Source organism: Halichoerus grypus, chromosome 2 (genome assembly GCF_964656455.1).
Source record: "Halichoerus grypus chromosome 2, mHalGry1.hap1.1, whole genome shotgun sequence".
NCBI lineage: Eukaryota > Metazoa > Chordata > Mammalia > Carnivora > Phocidae > Halichoerus > Halichoerus grypus.
Window position 1 is genome coordinate 208,708,371 of NC_135713.1, and position 18,987 is coordinate 208,727,357.

The 18,987-nt window shown below is 58.1% G+C and overlaps 1 protein-coding gene across 8 annotated transcripts in view; it reads right to left on the minus strand.

Annotated features, from left to right (window-relative positions):
- The window catches only part of CCDC57 (coiled-coil domain containing 57), a 101,083-nt gene extending 90,853 nt beyond the window's left edge, over positions 1-10,230 (minus strand). For 7 of the 8 annotated variants that reach the window (XR_013445278.1, XM_078066285.1, XM_078066281.1 and 4 more), the window contains exons 1-2: positions 10,165-10,230; positions 1,075-1,166 (exon numbers count right to left, since the gene is read on the minus strand). The gene's annotated coding sequence lies outside the window, so the exon portion shown is untranslated. The remainder of the gene's footprint in view (positions 1-1,074; positions 1,167-10,164) is intronic. The other variant, XM_078066284.1, reaches the window with a different exon arrangement.
- Positions 10,231-18,987: the final 8,757 nt, after the last annotated feature.

An 18,987-nucleotide genomic window follows, 5' to 3' on the forward strand; every position in this document is an offset into this window, starting at 1 on the left:
CGGGGGCGCCTGCCAGTGACATTTGAGTATCACTGTCATCCCAAAGAATCTAAAATGTCTGATTCATGTAAAGTGGGTCTTTTTTTTTTTTTGCCCGATGCAGGGCTCAATCCCAGGACCCTGAGAGCATGACCCGAGCTGAAACCAAGAGTTGGTTATTCAACTGACTGAGCCACCCAGGCACCCCTGAAGTGGGTCTTTTTTTAAGAGGAGAAAATCCCAGGGTGCCTGGGTGGCTCAGTCAGTTGAGTAACCGACGCTTGGTTTCAGCTCGGGTCATGCTCTCAGGGTCCTGGGGTCAGGCTCCACACTCAGCCAGGAGTTGGCTTCCCCTCTCCCTCTGCCCCTCCCCCTGCTCACATGTGCTCGAGCTCTCTCTCTCTCCCAAATAAATAAATAAATGTTAAAAAAAAAAAAGAAGAAGAAGGAAAATTCCCACCATCCCACGAATTCTTGACTCACTGGTTCAGCAGTGTTTACGGTGAGCCTTCTGGGACTGGGGGAGATGGACAGCAGGGACACTCTGTGTGGGGTCACAGAGGTAAAAGGCAGCCATTCCTGAGGTGAGCCCCACAGCACCTACACTGGTCTACCTCATCAGCATACAGCAAAGACAGAAACTCAGAAACAGGAACAAGAGAACCTAAGGGCTACTGCTTTTGGTATTCTTTTTTTTTTTTTTTTTTAATTTATTTATTTGACAGAGAGATAGCACAAGTAGGCAGAGCGGCAGGCAGAGGGAAAGGGAGAAGCAGGCTTCCCGCTGAGCAGGGAGCCCGACGCGGGGCTCGATCCCAGGACCCTGGGATCATGACCTGAGCCGAAGGCAGACGCTTAACCGACTGAGCCACCCAGGCGCCCCAGCTTTTGGTATTCTTTATGTTAATTCTAGAATTCTCAAGTAAGCAACCACTCTGAATCAGCAATACTACTTTTTAGGGACATGAAGTATTGTTTCACTCCTGAAATTACTAATAATAAAAACCACCAACAAAAAATTATCCATATAATCAAATCTGTTACTATAACATCTTGGTAATAAAATGAAAAAACAAAACAAAACAATGAACTCACAGGTGCAGGTAGTATGCTATGCGAGGGGCAAGTCTTCTTCGAACACCACACAGGTCTCTGGCCCAATGAGTAGAGTTTGGTAGTAATTCTCGCTACAAGTGGAAAAAAAAAAAAAAGAAGAAGAAAGGAAAGGGGAAAAAAAGTAAAAGAGAAACTGTCAAAATGGTCTGGGCTGGTATTTGGAGAATCCCAAAATATTGTCAGGACCCCAGAAACAATAATGAGCATTTCACAGAAGACACGTGCCGTGCTTGGAGCTGCCCCACGAACGAGAGACACACGTCAGCTCTGGGCTCAGCAGAACAGTGCTTACAACTCGGACAGTAGGGGCGCCTGGGTGGCTTAGTCCGTTAGGCGTCTGCCTTCGGCTCGGGTCATGATCCTGGGGTCCTGGGATCGAGTCCCATGTCGGGGTCCCTGCTCAGTGGGGAGTCTCTGCCTCTGCCTCTCCCCCTGCTTATGCTCAATAAATAAATAAATAACAATCTTAGAACACTGGCAGTCGAAGAGGAAAACACGGCTTGATAAACGTCAGGATCGGGCAATCGAGGCCACATAACTGTGGAGTATCAGACAATGCATCCAACCGGAGGCTTGCCGGAGGACAAAGCACCAAGAACAGGATTGAGCGCAGCACCCACCACCTTCATAAGGAAAAAGTAAGGCGATTTCTCAGGTGAAGCCAATATTTTCTCGGCACTGGCACTTGGATCTGAATGAATTCCTTATGCAGGTCTTCCTAGAAGAGCAATGAGTCACGCAGGACAGGGCCTGGCCAGCTCTTGCTGTAAAGGGCAGTGGGTAATTATTCAGGGCTCTGTGGGGCACAGGGCTGTCACGACTCTTCGGCTCCGTGCAAAGCAGCACAGAGTGTGCAAACTGCGGGCTGGGTCTGGCCCGCCGGCCTGCTTTGCCAAGCCCTCCATCTCTGTGCAGGGCACCTTTATCACCGGGTAACAGCTGCTGTCATTTCTTAATGGCTGCCCCCTGCAGCCCCGAACCCTCAGGGCTCACGTCCAGCCGGTCTTGGGGCGACCCGGCGCTGGAGGGGAGCAGCGGAGCGCAGAGGGAATACCCGTGCCAAGACCCAGAGGGAGAGGCTGAAGCAGCAGGAGGGCCTGCAGAGGGCTGGGGAGACCGCAGGACCCTGCCATGGGCAGCGCAGTAAGAAAGACATCATGGCCTTCATTCCCAGCTCCGGCACACGGCCCCTAAAACCCTCACAACCTCCCGAGTGACAGGAGACACAGGGGCAGCTTTCGTTGGCTTTAGTTCTTCTTCCCGGGTTCTGAAATAATTCCAGGCGAGAGGCTACCTTCTGTTTCTCGTATCAAACCTGTCAACCACACCTGAGTTTACGAGGTGACTCTGGAAAGCCCCAGATAACCACGGGATGGAGCTGGTTGCCAGGGGAGCCAACCTTGGGATTACAGGGTTTCCCTTTGGACTCCGCCTGCCAGCTTCCACCGTGAGGCTGGCTCAATCAATCATGCCTACGTGATGAAGCCTCCACACACATCCTCAGCCAAGGGGTTCAGAGAGCTTCCAGGTGGGTGAACACATTGGAGGTGCCCCGAGACTGCGTGGAAGTGCTGCACCTCGTCCTCCACCCCTCGCCCCGGGCCTCTCTTCCACCTGGCTGTTCCTGAGTTAATATCCTTTTATAATAAACTGGTGATCTGGAAAGTAAAATGTTTCTCAGTTCTGTGAGTTGCTCCAGCAAATGGAACCCGAGGAGGGGGTCGTGGATCTTCTGATGTATAGCGGGTTGTCAGGAGCACAGGTGACAACCTGGACTTGCAAGTGGCATCTGGGTGGGGTCAGTCCTGTGGGGCTGAGCCCTTAACCTGTGGGGCCTGCGCTAACCGGGAATCCGGTTCAATTGTAGAGAATGCTTGCTGGAGGAAAAGCCCCCCGCACGCCCGTCGGAGGCGGAGCAGAGCTGAGTGTGAGCGCAGAGGGAGGGAGGCCTGCGAAGCAGGGGCCTAATCGCTAGGGGCAGCAGAGCTCCAGCGCCCTGATCACCGCATCCTCCCAGGGGCCAGTCCTGCCCAGGCGCAGCCCCAGGGCTCCTCCCTGCAGGGGTCCGGAGAAGGGCAGCGCTCCTCCACGGCGGACTGGACTGCGGGCAGAGCCAACATGCCTCTCGGCCTCGCCCGGCATCAACCCCTGCCCAGCTGCAACACGCCCATCAGGCACCTGCTTGCTGTCTTGAGTTACAGACCGCCTGAGCCCAGCACCCCACGCTTCTGCCCCCCAGTTTTCCTGGCTCCTTCAAAGGCACCCCTCCAGGGGCGCCTGGGTGGCTCAGTCGTTAAGCGTCTGCCTTCGGCTCAGGTCATGGTCCCAGGGTCCTGGGATCGAGCCCCACATCGGGCTCCCTGCTCAGTGGGGAGCCTGCTTCTCCCTCTCCCACTCCCCCCGCTTGTGTTCCCTCTCTCACTGTGTCTCTCTCTGTCAAATAAATAAATAAAATCTTAAAAAAAAAAAAAAGGCACCCCTCTATCCAGCTGCCCAAGCTAAACACGTGGGGTTAGCCTTGATTTCCGGCTGTCTCTCACCCCCGCACACCTCAGCCGCCATCATCCCTGACCTCGCTGCGAGAGCCCCTGAAGTGCCCTTCTGCTGTGCACTCACTCTGAGGGCTGCCAAAGGGACCTTATAAAAAACAAAGAAGAAAAGAAAGCCTAACCCCCTACGGCTAGGGGGCTCCCATTTCACAGCACCCGCAACCACTGTCCTGTTCTGTCAGGGCTGGAATACGCCCTGGAGCCCACCACGGGCCGCGTGGGAGGCCCCGCCACGGGGCATGGCGCCCTGTTTGCTGAGGAGCCTGGCCCACCCTGGCCACGGTTTCTCTCGATCCAAAACACCCAAGCACCCCACACTCCAATCGCCAGCCCTCATCCCTCCAGATCCACAGTCACTGAATCTTCAGACGTGTTAGTGGATGAATAAATGAATCACAGAAAAACTAGAGACGTTTACTTTTAAAAGTTTTTAATTCAATAAAAAAAGGAAGCCACTGGCTTCAAATTCAGTCAGTGGCCAAATATCTCCCCCAAGTAGACAGCTGAGCTGTGCAGAGGTCACCTCAGACTCTGTTCGGAGCCGCAGTCCCCAGCACACAGACGGGGATGACAAACGTTTGCCTCACGCAGGAGCAAACCCCTGCTGTTGTATCTCAAGGGCCACATCACTGTCACCAGAAAAAAGTGAGGCTGGTAATAAAAAATTCCAACAGACACCATAGGCTTTCTTAAAGTCATTCCTTTGTTCATTTAACAAGTATTTATTTAGTGCTTACTAGGTGCCAGGGACTGTTTTACCTCCTGGAGACAGGTAAGGTCCCTGCACCAATGGACTCTCATCCTGGGGCAAGACAGACGCACAAAAGAAAATGGGCAGAGGAGGTAACTCTCCACATCAACAGAGTGGCGGGGGCCGTGGGCTGCTCCAGACAGAGGTCAGGGAAGCCTCCGCTCACCAGGGAAGAGCAGGAAGGGGCTCTGCTTGGCCTTCAGGAGGCTAACAGGTCCTGCTTGGGCCACGGTCCCTGCGCTGGCTGCAGGGCTCCCAGGACCACTGGGAACCCAGGGTTACGGCAGGCCAGGCAGGCCACAAAGCCCACGGAAAGCCCTGGGGTGGAGCTGGTGACCTCCACAGTTGGGGGTTTGCCCACGCTAACTGCCCAAAACACCCAACGCACCCCCCCCGCCAACTAGCAGGGGGCTGCAGGAGCCGGGAGCTGGTGTGTGGCCCAGGAGCTCCGGGGCCAGGCAGTCGGGTCCACAACCTCTGCACACACAGGCCCCCACACGCCTGTGCCCCTCACAGGGGAAGCAGCAGGATTTAAGCAAACACACACCACTACACACCACTCCCGCCACTGTGACCTCTGGTGACTCAGACTGTCCCCAGCAGTGCCCATGAGTCATCACCACGGTCCCTCCCAGAGAACACACCAAGGTCAACGGCCTCCCCTCCTCCGGGGACCGCTCACTGGCGCCCTGTCCTGCGCCGGGCACCCTGCCACCAGCTCCGCCTCTTAAATGCCCCGGTCACACAGCCACCCACAGGGGTTGCTCCCGCGGCACAGACGGCGGGCCACGTGGTACCAGGCCTGTGTGGCATCTGGAGACGGCTCTGGCCATTTCCCAGGTAGAGTTCAACCTGTCTGGCAGAGCATCCGGAGGGTCCCAGGACAGCTCCCTCCCTGGAGCGCGAGCAGCCTGGACCCCGGGCAGAGGCGCACACCCAGCGCGCAGCAGCCCTCCCCTTCCCTCCTCACAGAACAGCCTGTGCCCTGCTGCTGTGTAATCTCACCAAAGGATGATCCTAAAAGCCCTGAGGCTGACATTAATCCGCTTTAAATGTCACAGATTCAGAGTCTGGACCCAACCTGTCAGCCAGCAGATGTCCCCAGCAAGCACCCGGTTTTCAGGAGGGACCACGTGAAACTCCTGGGGAAACTACAGAAATCCCCACTGAGGGGAGAGACCACAGTTACCATGGCTTTGCTCACGGCGTTGAGTGTTCTAGGAGAGCCGGTGGGGTGAGTAGGGGATGGAGCAGAGCCACGCTAGGCCGTGCCATCACTCTTTCTCGCTCGTCAAACACTGAGCTTTCTAACCCTTATTTCAGACCTGTCAGGTCTGAAAAGCACCTGGAAATCCCCAGGTGTTAGGAAGATGGAAAGAACACCTCACGAAAGCCATGGTCTCCCACACACGGAAAACCTGCAGGCCCCAAACGGAAGCAGGCGGCAGAGGCCCCATCTGGAAGATGACCTCAGTCAGCAAAATACACGACTGCGCCCCTGGTGTTAGGACAGGGCCTCCGGGGTGTGGAGCAGCGTGGGGCTCGCTCACCCGAACCTCGCCAGTGGCCTGCAGCGGGTGACCCTGACCACAGGGCGGCCTTGTCAGAGGCGAGCGGGGGCAACGCCCGGGGCTTGGCGCTCCTCACGCAGAGCACGGGGAGAGAGGGCTCAGAGGTCGGCCCCTGCGGTGAGCGAGAGACTCAGACAAGTCCTCACAAACCAGGCCGGAGCCGCGGGCGGGGCCCACGCCAAGTGTTCTTGACAGCTGGTACCGCGGTTAAGAGGGAAGAGTGCGGGACCAAGGTGAGTCCAGTGAACCACAAAGAACCACACGGGAGGTAAAGGGCTTTCCAAGCACAGGGGGCTCTGCAGGGGGCTCGCCTCGTCCTGGGCGTGCCCCCACCCCTCCTGCAGTGTCTAGATGCTGGGCGAACAGGGAAGGAGCACGACAGGACGCTTCTGTCCCACGGATGAATGTTACCACTCCCGCAGGCGACCAGATCATCAGATGTGAACCTGCAGGGTACCCACTCCGCAGATAACGACATTAGAATTAATCACACTCTGTGCGGCTGACCAAAAATTTGGAGCAATTTGTTTTACAATAAACATTTGGTAAGTACTTAACTGGGAAAGCACTGCATGACCTCCTTACAACTAAGCAGTTACAGGCTCAACGATTTACACAAGGGAGCGCTCGTAAAGGGTAGGAGTCGGTCACTAGACGCTCGCGGACAAGCTGTTTAGGCACGCTGGCTAAGCAGAGAGACATCCAAAGCAGGGGTTTCTTTTTAGCTCCTTCCTCTGAAGGACTGCGGCTCCGGATGCATTTGGCTTTGGACTCAGCCACTAATAAGATAAGCCCCACCATTCCTAATGCAGAAGAACCCAAAGTGACTTCCTTAAGGAATGTTATCTTGTTGCTCTATAAACATATTTAGTGAATTTAATTTACAAAATGTTTTTGTGGGACTTGAAGGAAAGCCCAGAGGTGGCTCATCTGTTCTACACTCAAGATGGGGCTCAGCGCTGGCGCCATCTGGAATCCCAACATGGGCTGAGCTAAACTCGGTACGTGGACTCTTTCAGCGTGTCTAGGGGATGAAAATCGTGGGCCTATGACTACAAGCCTTTTTTCCCATCCTTCATTGACTGCCAAATAGTCCCCACAACCATCTGCAAAATCTGAAATAAGAGAGATGAGCCACAAATGGATCTTAATTCCACCACTGGCACTTGCTGGGGGTAAGGGGTACCACTACAGTGGGGGGTATGTGGTGCTTTTTTATTAGAATTTACACCTGCCAAATTCCTTTGCCAAAAACAACAAAAAACAAAAAACAAAAATTAAGTGAGTAGGGGCGTCTGGGTGGCTCAGTCGGTTAAGTGTCTGCCTTTGGCTCAGGTCATGATCTCAAGGTCCTGGGATCGAGTGCCGCATCGGGCTCCTTGCTCAGCGGGGAGTCTGCTTCTCCCTCTTCCTCTGCCTGCTGCTCCCCCTGCTTGTGCTCTCTCTCTCTCAAATAAATAAAATCTTAAAAAAAAAAAAGTAAGTGAGTAAATGAGAAATAAAGTGGAAGGGAAGTTGAATCATCTTATAGTTAAAAACCGTTGACTTATTTTTTGGTTGTTTATTTACTTTTTTTTTTTAAGATTTTATTTATTTCACAGAGAGAGAGAGAGAGAGGCGAGAGAGAGAGAGAGAGTGCACAAGCAGGGGGAGCAGCAGAGGGAGAGGCAGGCTCCCCATTGAGCAGGGAGCCCGATGGGGGACTCGATCCCAGGACCCAGGGATCATGACCTGAGCCGAAGGCAGATGCTTAACTAACTGAGCCACCCACGTGCCCCTGTTTATTTACTTATTTAAGTAATCTCTACACCCAAGGTGGGGGCTTGAACTCATGACCCTGAAATCAAGACCTGTAGTCTTCCAACTGAGCCAGCCAGGTGCCCCACGAGCTGCTGACCTTTAGAACAACACGGTTCACATACCAAAACTTAAAATCAATAAGGACTCATAACGAAAGATGAATAGAAATAAGTGAACCTAACTTTATTACAAATGATTAACATAAATGAAAAAACCCACATAAATGCACTAAAATAACCTTGTAAAAAATATTTTGACTATATATTCTTTTTTTTTTAAGATTTTATTTATTTATTTGAGAGAGAGAATGAGAGAGAGCACATGAGAGGGGGGAGGTCAGAGGGAGAAGCAGACTCCCCGCTGAGCAGGGAGCCCGATGCGGGACTCAATCCTGGGACTCCAGGATCATGACCTGAGCCGAAGGCAGTCGCTTAACCAACTGAGCCACCCAGGCGCCCCATTGACTATATATTCTAAGGATAAAAACAACTGCATGCAAATATTACATTCTGGCTAATAGGTTTTTCACAGAAATATGGATTGGCAATTCTGAAATTACTCCATGTGTAGTCTAGGATTGTACATGTAAGTAAATACATTGACAACAGGAACCAGATTTAAAGAGGAAAAGGAATGTAGAACGAACCCTGGGGTAACTGATCGGAGGCATCAATTTAAACTCACAGCTTTTAATATACACACAGATCTACACTACAGACAGGTCTGGTTTCCTAGCTCTGCCCACTGAGAAAGCCACAGAGCAAGGGCACTGCAGGAGCAGTAAGCATACCTACAACCTGACGTTGATTTCTAAACACCCCCTTCGAAATGAAGAGGAACCAGAGCTCCTTAGAGAAGTGACGGATTCAGGCTAGGTCACGGAAAGCACAAGATGAGCCTGAACATGGGGTGGTGCTGAGAAATGTCAGAGGGCACGCTGAGAGGACACAGAAGCCAACCTGAAGGGGCTCCCAACACCCAAATCTGGAGAATTAGCAACAAAATACATTACAGCAATGGATTATAACCGATGGAATAAAAATAAAATAAAAACATCTATACCAACATGAATAAATAAGTAGAAAAATGGGGAGAAGGGAAGGTTTTTGGGGGCACTCAGTCAGCAGAGCGTGTGACTCTTGATCTCTGGGTGCTGAGTTCGAGCCCTACTTAAAAAAATTGGGGGGGCAGGGACGCCTGGGCGGCTCGGTTGGTTGGGCGGCTGCCTTCGGCTCGGGTCGTGATCCTGGGGTCCCTGGATCGAGTCCCGCATCGGGATCCCTGCTCGGCGGGGAGTCTGCTTCTCCCTCTGACCCTCCCCCCTCTCATGTGTGCGCTCTCTCTCTCTCTCTCATTCTCTCTCTCTCAAATAAATAAATAAATAAAATCTTAAAAAAAAAAAATTGGGCAGAAGGTTCTTACGGTAGAATTCCAACTAATATGTAGAAAGAATGGAAATAGAAAAATCTTTATTTGGTAAATACGATCAATAATTGTTTCAGAAAATACTTGTGATAGAAAGTGCGGTTACACAGCTTCAAAGTATCTCCCCACGAGGTGTTCATTATTTACCAAAGGAAAAATTTTATAAGAGAGACATACCTAAACCACGTAACCAAGCGTCACCAGGCATGGGACAAATTGGCATCATGTGCCTCCCGAGAAGAGCACCACTTCACTGGTGAGGTTTCCTTATAAAAAATGCGTAACTTGGAGGGGCGCCTGGCTGGCTCAGTCCAGGTGCGGGTTCCAGCCCCACATTAGAGATTACTTTAAAATAAAATTTTTTAAAAAATGCATAACTTGAAATTAATCATGAGGAAACATCAGACAAACCCAAATTAAGGGGCATTCTACAAAACAGCTAATTCCTAAAAGTCCAGATGAAAGAAGAGTGGGGGACCACGCAGGCCCTACAGCGGACCTGCAGGGAACGGGGGCGCGGGCACGAACCCCGGTTTTGTCCTAGCGCTCCATTCCTCAGTTTGCTAAATGACCCGTGGCAGCAGAACACGTCAACGCAGCCCGGCACCCCGAAGGGGCAGGGAAATCTTTGCACTGCTTTTCCAACTTCTGGGCAAGTCTCAGGTAACTGAAACAAACGCAACAAACCCCTGGACCGGACCGCGCGGTTTGAACCGGTCCTCACGCCGGCGGGACTGGCCACCTGCGGGGCCACCGGCACGAAGAGGGTGTGCGCGGGGTGCCCGCACCTGGGGGAGGGGGAGAAGGCGGGGGGACACCCGACCCGTCCGGCCCCGGCCCGGAGCACGGCGCCGCCAGCCCGGGGCTGCCCGGACCCCCAAGGAAACACACGAACCCGTTTCCGGAGGCCCGAGAAGCGGCCGTGAGGGCACCCCCCGCCCCACGCGAGCCTCCCGCGCCGCCCGCGGCTCACCGCGCACGCCCGCCGGGAGCAGCCTCCGGTCCCGCCGCGTTGCCATAGTGACCCGAGTCCGGCAGCCGCGGTCCGGGCGCGCTCGGTGCAGCGCTGTGGTGCCACCGGCCGGAAACGCGAGCCCCGGCGCACGGTTCCGGACTCCTCTCACCCGCCTCACGCGCAGGCGCCAAGAGGCGGAGGGAGGGTCCCCCGCGCCCACCCGACGCCGGGAGAGGGTCCGCGAGTGCGGAGGGAGGGCGGGGATCGTGGCGGGCTGGAGCGGAGGAGGCCGAGGCTCCCACTTGGGCCCAGGGGCGCCAGGACGCCGGTCCCCGAGCGCACCCAGCACGCAGCCGCGAAGCTGTTGGCTGCCCCGACGGGCCGGGGCTGGGGGCTGCGCAGGCGGGGGCCGGACGCTACTTAGCAGGGGGAGGGGTCGGGGCTGCTCGAGGAGGGCGTGGGAGGGGGCCTGGGCATGCACGTGGGGGGGGCCCGGAGCTGCCCCGGGCGGGGGTCCTGGGGGGCGCCCGGAGCTGCCCGCGGACGGCTAGACCCCGCGCCCCCGGCATCACGCATGGGCCGTGAAAGACGCAGCCTTGAGGAGGGCACGCGGCGGGGGGACCCCACTAGAGCAGAGAAGCGGGGGCAGTCGGGCCCGGTGGGGCTGGCCTTTTGGGCGCTGTTGCACGGTGTGTTTTGTGTGAGAATTCATCAGTCTGTGTGTACTCCTAACCTGTGCGCTTTTGTTTTTCTGTTCCATTGTAAGTTCAAAACAAAACGAAATCACCTTTGTAGGCAGCCTGCCTCGCTCACCGAGGCCACGGCAGACCTTTCTGCCAAGGCCCCTGCAGCTTGCTTTAGGGACAGCTCTCGCCAGCCTCTGAGGGTCCACAGGCCTGAAGAGGACCCGATGGGCCCAGTAAGCCGAGGCGAAACGCATGCTCAGCGCACCTGGCCCGAGGCTGGGTGGGGCTCCAAGCCCAGGGGACACAGTCACCTGTCCGCCCTCCGTCCCACCCCTCCTGTCTGTCTGTGTTTTCTCCACCCGGATGGCTTGCTGGCTGCCCCAGGCCGATCCCCAAGCGAGTCCTGCCAGTGATGGACAGACGTCCCAATCCAGCTAATGGTTAGAAAGGCTCTGCTCAGGAGGCAGCTCCTGGAGGGGGGTCCAGGAGTTATTAAATATCAAGCAGGTCAATAATTAAAGCCTCATGAAAAATGGGAGATTTCACATCTTGCACGGAAACCAAGTGAAAATAGCTGTGCTGGCCTGGAGGAGCTGTAGTGGGTCCCCATAACCTTGAACCTGCATTCTGCAGGTCCTGGGCCCCCTTGCCTCCAGACCTGGGTAACCTGCTGTCAGAGAGCCAGGGTTCAAATCCTAGTCCACTCCTGTCTTATATCTTTCCAGAACTCCGTTTGCTTCTCCACACAATGGGAGAACATGCTCCCTTCCCTGTTGCTTGGAGGGTCAGAAAGGGCCCCTGAAGGGGCCCCAGGTGTGTCTGGGTAAACAAAGGTGCCTACAGGACCTGCCTGTTTGAAGGAGAACAAATCCTAACAATGAGCTCCGTTCCTCGCCATCCTAGGCCCCCAACCCTGACTCTACAGTAACCCCAACACTAAGCCCAACCCCACCCCTGAACCTATGATAACCCCAAGGCACAGCACGGCCTTACTTCTCATGGGAAGGGCCAGCTCCTACCGCCCTTTGGGGAGACACACACCTTCCCTGCCCCTTCAGGATCCCAACAACCCCAGAACTTCTGACCCTCTCACCAGAATCCCAGTAAGGCTTCTGGGGTACCAGGCCCAGAGAGGTGCCGTACTCACCTCCCCTTGCATGTCACACAGCCAACAAGATGGTGGGAGCCAGAGTGGGCCCTACTGGGAGCCTCCTCACGTGGCCAACCCCCACGGCCCCTCCGAGGTCTGCCAGTCAGCTTCCCCGGGGCTCCTTATCCACACCCCATGCCCAGTAGCCAAGTACATGTCTGTGGGCAGATGAAGGGACATCCTGGCCACCAGAGTCAGGCCTGCAGAGCCCTTCCAAAGTCTCTGCCCCCATCTGGCCAGTGCCCCTCTCAGCAGTGCCCACACCCGCCTCAGGCCCCCACTGCCTCATCCCTCACTGATCTAACCAGCATTTAGTGACCACCTAGCCAGAGCCCGCCCTCCCCCGTCCTCCAGGGGCTCCAGCCTCCTGGGCCCACCAAAGATGGCACTGACACACGGCGACCCCCGCTGGGGCCAGCATCCACACTCAGTGACCCAAGTAGCCTGGCCCCCTCCACAGCCTCCCTGCCTGCATCTCTGATCACTGACTGCTCCCCACCTCTCTCCCCCTGGTCTCCCCACCCATCAGGCCAGACCCCACATTCTCCCAGTCTTCCTGGGAGACCAGACTCACACCCTCCCCTCCCCCACTCAGAATGCCCTCCGCTCACCCTATGGTTGTAGGGCTTGTGAGCTTCGTCCAGCCTGCCACAATCCCTGTTGCTGACCACTGACCGGGTGTCCTGGAGCTGTGGGGACAAATGACCACAAACTGGGGTGCTTAAGATAACAGTTTTGGAGGCTACAAGTCCAAACTCAAGGTGGCTGCAGGGCTTTGCTCCTGCTGAAGGCCCTGGCTAGAACCCTTCCTGCCTCTTCCAGCTTCTAGCGTGGACCCGCACTCCTCCGTGTCCCTCGGTCTGGGGCCACGTCGCTCCCGTGTCTGCCTCCGTCGGCACCTGGCCTTCTCCCTGTGTCTCCACGTGCTGTGCTTTTTATAAGGACGCCAGTCATGTTGGATTAGGACCCTGCTCCCGAGTGAGCTCATGAACTGGTTACATCCACAAAGACCCTATTTCCAAGTAAGGTCGCATCCCGAAGAGCTGGCGGTTAGGACCGGAACCTGTCTCTTCGGGGCCACCGTCAGCCCGCTACAGACTGTTCCCCTGGGCTGCGCTGGCCAGCAGCCCCCCAGGGCCAGGTCCCCCAGGCCACCTTGTGGTCACCTCGTCACAGAAGTGGAAACAGAGCCGTGGAGGTTGAGGGACCCTGCCCAGCCCAATGGCAACTAGCACAGCCAAGACTGGACCGCGCTGCTCCCAGGGCAGCTGGAGCTCAGTAATTGTTCTGGGGTAGTAACCACACTGGAGGAGGCCTGGAGGGCCAGTGAGAGGGCCGTGCTTCCTGGCGCATCATAGGGGATGGCCACCCTTCGGGTGGTTCCGGATCTCTCCCCACTTTACAGATGAGGAGACTGAGGCCGGAGGGGCTGTCCTGCTTCTGTTGTACGCCCAGTGCCAAAGCCCAGAGCGGATCTCAACACTGGGTGGCGGGCTGACTCTGCTGTCAGGTGGCATAAGCCAGGAAGGGCCGAGGCTCAGAGGGCTGGGTTTGGGCTGTGGCTCCAGGATCCTGTAATACAGCTTGACTTGGTGGCCAGAGTGGCCCCTGGGTGGGCAGCCTGGCCTGGATGCTACGCTCCCTCCCAGGACAGTACCCCAGGGAGATGGAGGGAGCACCAGGGGGCTGCCCAAGGAGGTCCCGTCCTGACGGCCCGGGACTCCAGCTCCTTCCTCCAACATTGGCCCCGGAGCTGACCTCGCTGTGGGATGCCCCTTGTAGGCCTCCCATGGGGTCCCCCACACACACAGCAATCGGGGGTGGGGCTGATGTGGGCACAAAGCTGCATGGCGTTGAGCAAGCCACTTCCCTCCGGGATTAGGAAATACCCTGCCCTGTACCCCTCAGCCGTGTTGGGTCCACAGCAACTTCCCCATTTGCGTGTAGGCCCTGGGGGCAGGGAACGCTGGGCTGCCACCCACTGCAGGAGCCTCTTGGAAGGATGCCTCCGGAAGGGGTGGGTGACCCCCTGGTGGGATCCTGGGGAAAAGGGTACCTAGACGGGGGACTGGTGGGAGATGTCCTTCAATCCCCAGTGTGTGCCAGGCCCTGGACAGCCAGCTATGTGGTCCCTGCCTCCAAGAACCTGAACCGGGCAGCAGGCTGGGGGGACTCCCGGGGGCAGGGCAGTGCTCCTGGAGGGACAAAGGGACCAGAGGTCAAAGCCCAGAGGCACATACAGAGCTGTCGGACGTCCCCCCAGGGCTGGTGTGAGAGGGGCACGCTGCCCAACAGGAGGGCACCAAGAGGGGTGTGCCCCGCCAGGCCCGGCCCCAGGGCTGTCTTGACCAGGGAGTGGGCGTCCACCTTCCTTTGTAGCCTATGAGGTGGTGCCCAGAGGCTGGGGGACCCCGTGGGACTGGCAGGTTCACACCGTGGATCCCGGAGACTGTGAGGTTCACCTCTCTGGGCTTGGAGGTGAGGGAAGCCAAGGGGCTCTCGTGGCCCACACACAGCTAGGACAGGACCCGGCCCCCGCACGCCCAGTGGAAACCCACCTGAGGGCTGGCGTCCCTGCGTGAGGCACAGGACTGGGCTCAGCTGTCGGAGTCCCCCGACCGCATCCCACCTCCCCTCCCCAGCCCCCCAGGTGGTTCTGCCGAGCTCTCAGTGCTGAGTCACCAGGGAGGGGGGACTGCGGTCGGAGCAGGAAGGTGGGGCAAGGCCTTCCCCTCCCCGTGGGCTGGAGGAACGCTCACTCTTGGCACGCAGCCCAGCCCCACTGGCTCAGCCCCCAGCCAAGGCCTGGCTGCCACCCTCCTGCCCGCCACTCTGGCCTGCAGAAGGCTGAGACGCCCATCTTTCACCTGGTATCACCCTTCACGGTATCTCCATGTGCCAGGCAGGGCCCAGGTCTCTACCTCTGTCCCCTGGGCCTGGAATGCCCCACACTGAGAGGAGGGGGACTTGAGGGGGCTGTAATGGAGGGGGCAGCCCACGTAAGCCGAGCTTGATCCTTGGGAGCAAAATCAAGGAACAAGGTGGGCCCGCCCCTGTGCCACACCTCAGCAGGGACGCAGAGCCCAGCTGAGTACAAGGTCAGGTGCAGAGTGTGTGGGCGGAGCTCCATCAGCTGGGCCACCAGGCAGCCCACTGGAGCAGACTGGACCTGAGCGATGGCCAAGGAAGAGAGGCAGAGGCCCAGCCAGGGCGCTGGACCACAGGGGTGGTTTGGGAGGTTCCCTCTGGCACTGCGTGGGCAGAGAGGAGACTAGACCAGGGAGGGACAGGGCTGGTGGCTCCCCTGGCGTGTGGGGGCTCCATCTCCCAAGCATCCCTCCCTCACCTACATTCACGGAGCACCTGCTCTGTTCCAGGCACCGTTCCAGGCACCAGGGTAGGCAGAGGCTCTCCCAGCTTTGGGGGGCCATGGCCCCGGGCAACAGGAGCCCAGGATTTGCCTGGGTCTGTATGTTGGAGCAAAGGAGAGGAAACCAGAGGGTAGCCTGACGTGCGGAAGGCTTCAGAGGGGTTGAGCAGGGTCACAGAGGGAGTTCTGCTGGGGCCAAGAGGTGTGGGGTCCTGGGAAGCCTGAGCTCCAGTGTGTCTCGGGGTCGCCAGCACAAGGATGGTCTTGAGAGCCCTGAGAGTGGATGAGGCCACACCCCAGATGGCAAGGACAGAGGAGGAGAGGGGTCAGGAGGCCTGGGAGAGCCCTCGGAGCTGCAGGGGGAGAGCCAGGCAGAGGACCCCTGCAGGCTGGGGCCGGAGAAGTGGCCACTGCATTTGGGGGTTAGGTCTGGGGGCCTGACAGGGGTAGCATGAATTTGCCAGGAGCCCCCTGGGCAAGGTACCCTAACAAAGTGAGGTTCTGTGCAGTGTCAGGCTCAGCCACTTTCTGAGCTGTCTCTGGCCGGGGACGGGTGCCGCGCCTTACCTGAAGGGCAGGTACGGTTGTAGGCATGGGTGGCCACCCTCAGGCCACTGCCAGCCGAGGTCCTGGGGCCCCCAGTTTCTGCTGGGACTCCCAGTCTCCCGGGCAGCTGAGGATGCGCAGGGCCGGCCGGGCCACAGGAGGGGCCCCCACCCCCAGCCCTTCACGGGTGGTGTCTGAGGTCCCTGCCTGGATGTCCCACTGCTCCTTCGCAACAGCTCCGTCAGCCAGGGAGCGGGGCAAACAGTGGCAGGCGAGGGAGAAGAGCACCGGTCACGCTCCACAGCCACTGCTTCTGAGCCTGGGGGACCGGGAGGAAGGGCAGGACCTCAGGCAGCAGAGGCGTTGTCTACTGGTGCTGGGACCACGGCGACCACAGGGACCACGGGGACCAAGGCAGGTGGGACCTGGAGGGCCCAGGTCCAGGGGGACCCTGTGGGGAGGAGGGAGGCCAGAGGCTCCCACCAGTGGGAAGCAAGTAACAATCCCAATCCTAGTAATCCTAATTCATACCCCTCCCAAACCTGCCCCAGTCCCACCCCCAGGGCCCCACAGCTTGGGAAGGACAGAGTAGCAGAGCCCCTGTGGCCATCCATGGGGTGGAGGGCAGGAGTAGTGGAGCAAGGGGGAGGAAAAGCATACGAGGGGCAAGACCAGGGCCTGAGGGGCGGCAGGTGGGGGCAGGGAGAGCCCAACCGCTTGGGGCTGCTCCCTGTCCAGCCTCCAGGCCAAAAGGCTGAGCTGGGGGGCGGGGGCGGGGGCAGGAGGGAGGGCGGGACCTTTGTCGTCCAAGAGCAGTCGGGCGGGCTTCACCGCCCCCACTTCCCACACCGGAGAGGGGTCCGGAGAGGTCTCAGGGTTGAGTCCAGCCAGGCTGCACTTGGCTTTGCTTTCTGCTGCTTCCTTTCCCAACTGTTTCAGGCTCTCGGGCACATCTGCCCAGCTATCCCACTGAGCTCGGGTTGTGAATGTGCTGGCAGCCATGCCAACCCCCACCCCAGACACCCCCAGCCCCAGACACCTCCACCTACAGACACTCCCAATCCATAGACAGCCCCACCCACGGACACCCCCAACCCGCAGAGATTCCTACCCACAGACACCCCCATCCATAGAAACCCCCAACCTTCCCCAGGTACCCCAACCCCCCAGACACCCCAAACCCCAGATACCTCCAATGTCCCTCCGGACACCCGCAACTCCCCAGAAACCCCCACCCTCCCCCAGATACGCCCAGTCCAGATGTCCCCAGCCCCACCCCCCAACAGACACCACCCAGCCACCATGCCCAACACCTGCCCTGGGTGGGGACTGCAGGTGAGTCATGCCAGGCTGGGCTGGGGTCTGGCCTCTGCAGCCTATTTCTGCCTCTGTTCACAGCTCGGGCCGGCCAAGCGGCTAATGTGTTTATTTTTCTGGGAGCCTGAACAGATCCCAGGTAAAGGCCCTGGGGAGAGGGAGGGGGTGGGAGGAAAGTGGTTAGAAACCTCTGGCCTAGGTGCCCCTGGGGGGCTCAGATGGTTAAGTGTCTGCCTTCGGCTCAGGTCATGATCTCAGGGTCCTGGGATCGAGTCCCACATGGGGCTCCCTGCTCAGCGGAGAGCCTGCTTCTCCCTCTCCCTCTGTCTGCCGCTCTGCCTACTTGTGTTCTCTCTGTTAAATAAATAAAAATCTTTAAAAAAAAAAAAAGAAAAAAGAAACCCCTGGCCTTGGGCCAGCTGCCCTGGCTGGGTGAGGGTCCTCTGCCCCCACTGGCTTCATCTGCCAAGGTGGCCTCTCCACCCTGGAGTGGGTGAAGGTGTGGCAGGGAGTGAGCACCAGCTCCCTAAGGAGGGCAGGGGCCGTGGTCTGGCCTTCTTCACCTGCCCTGGCCGGTCCTGGCCCTGGTCCTGTCCATCCGGTGGGTGGCATGGCCTGGAGTCCAGTGGTGAGGTCCCAGGACTCGAGAATGGGGGATCTGCATGGCTCCATCAGCAACCTGGAGCCCTAGGTCTGGCCCCAGGTAGGAGCAGGAAGCCCGTCCTCCACCCTCCTCCCTGTGGCCACTGCCCTCAAAGTCTCTCCAGGTGTCCAGGGTCATTTCTGGAGAGAGAAGCAGAGCCTGGCAGAGCCTGGCACCTCTGTCTGGATGCACAGGGAAGATGGAGAAGGGACGAGCCGCAGACGAGGGGCTGAGCAGACAGCCCTCCTCCGAGTCCATCTCCAGACACAGTAGCTCTTGAGAAAGGCAGAGTGTATCCCCCGGGGGCTGCAGCTGGCTGGGCGGGGTGCTGGGGACAGCGCTGGAGGCCCCTCGGAGCACCCTGCGGGGCCTGACAGGATCCGAAGCTGTGACTTGCAACCATTCAAGGAATTGGGAGTCCAGGAGACAGAGAGGAGGGGTGTGGCTGACCGTGGGGGAAGGCAGGGCCAGGGCCAGGTCAGGTCATCGGGGAGTGCCCCTCACCCAGGACAGGGCCATCCTGTGAAGCCACTCCCTCGCCAGGATGGCTACACCTCCCTAGGTCCTCCGCTCCCTTCCGTTCAGAAAAGGGCAGCCTGGGCTGTGGGGCTGGCCCAGGGCCACTGTCGGGGAACGGGCATCGGGGCTGGGTCTGGGGTGGGTGCCCTGGGCCTTCTCTGCCCCTCCTGGAGAATTGCAGCCGCCCCTATCTGCAATGCCCAGGGCACCATTTGAGTGGAATGAAGGGTCTAGGGGAAGCTCAGGGTAGGGGGCTCAGCCCAAACCTGAAGGTGCCACGTGGGGCTGTGTGCAGGATGGAGCCTGGCCACCCGAGCCCCTCCCAGTGCTGGGCACCTCTGTTAAGGGACCGGCAGACTCCTCAGAGGTGAGGCCAAGGGTTTCCGGTCTCAGAGGCTCCTGGCCCTCCCCTGCAGGGCTGGTCCGGATGAAGCCCTGGGGAGTCTTCCTCTGGTTGTCAGCCACTTGGCTTCCCACGAAGAACCATCTGCCCACACACCAGCAGTCATCACTCTGCCAGCCCCCATTCTGGTCTTCCACCCCACCCCCAGTCACAGCCCCCTGCCCTGGAATGCTCTACTGGGGCAGGGGAGGAGGCTGCAAAGCGGGT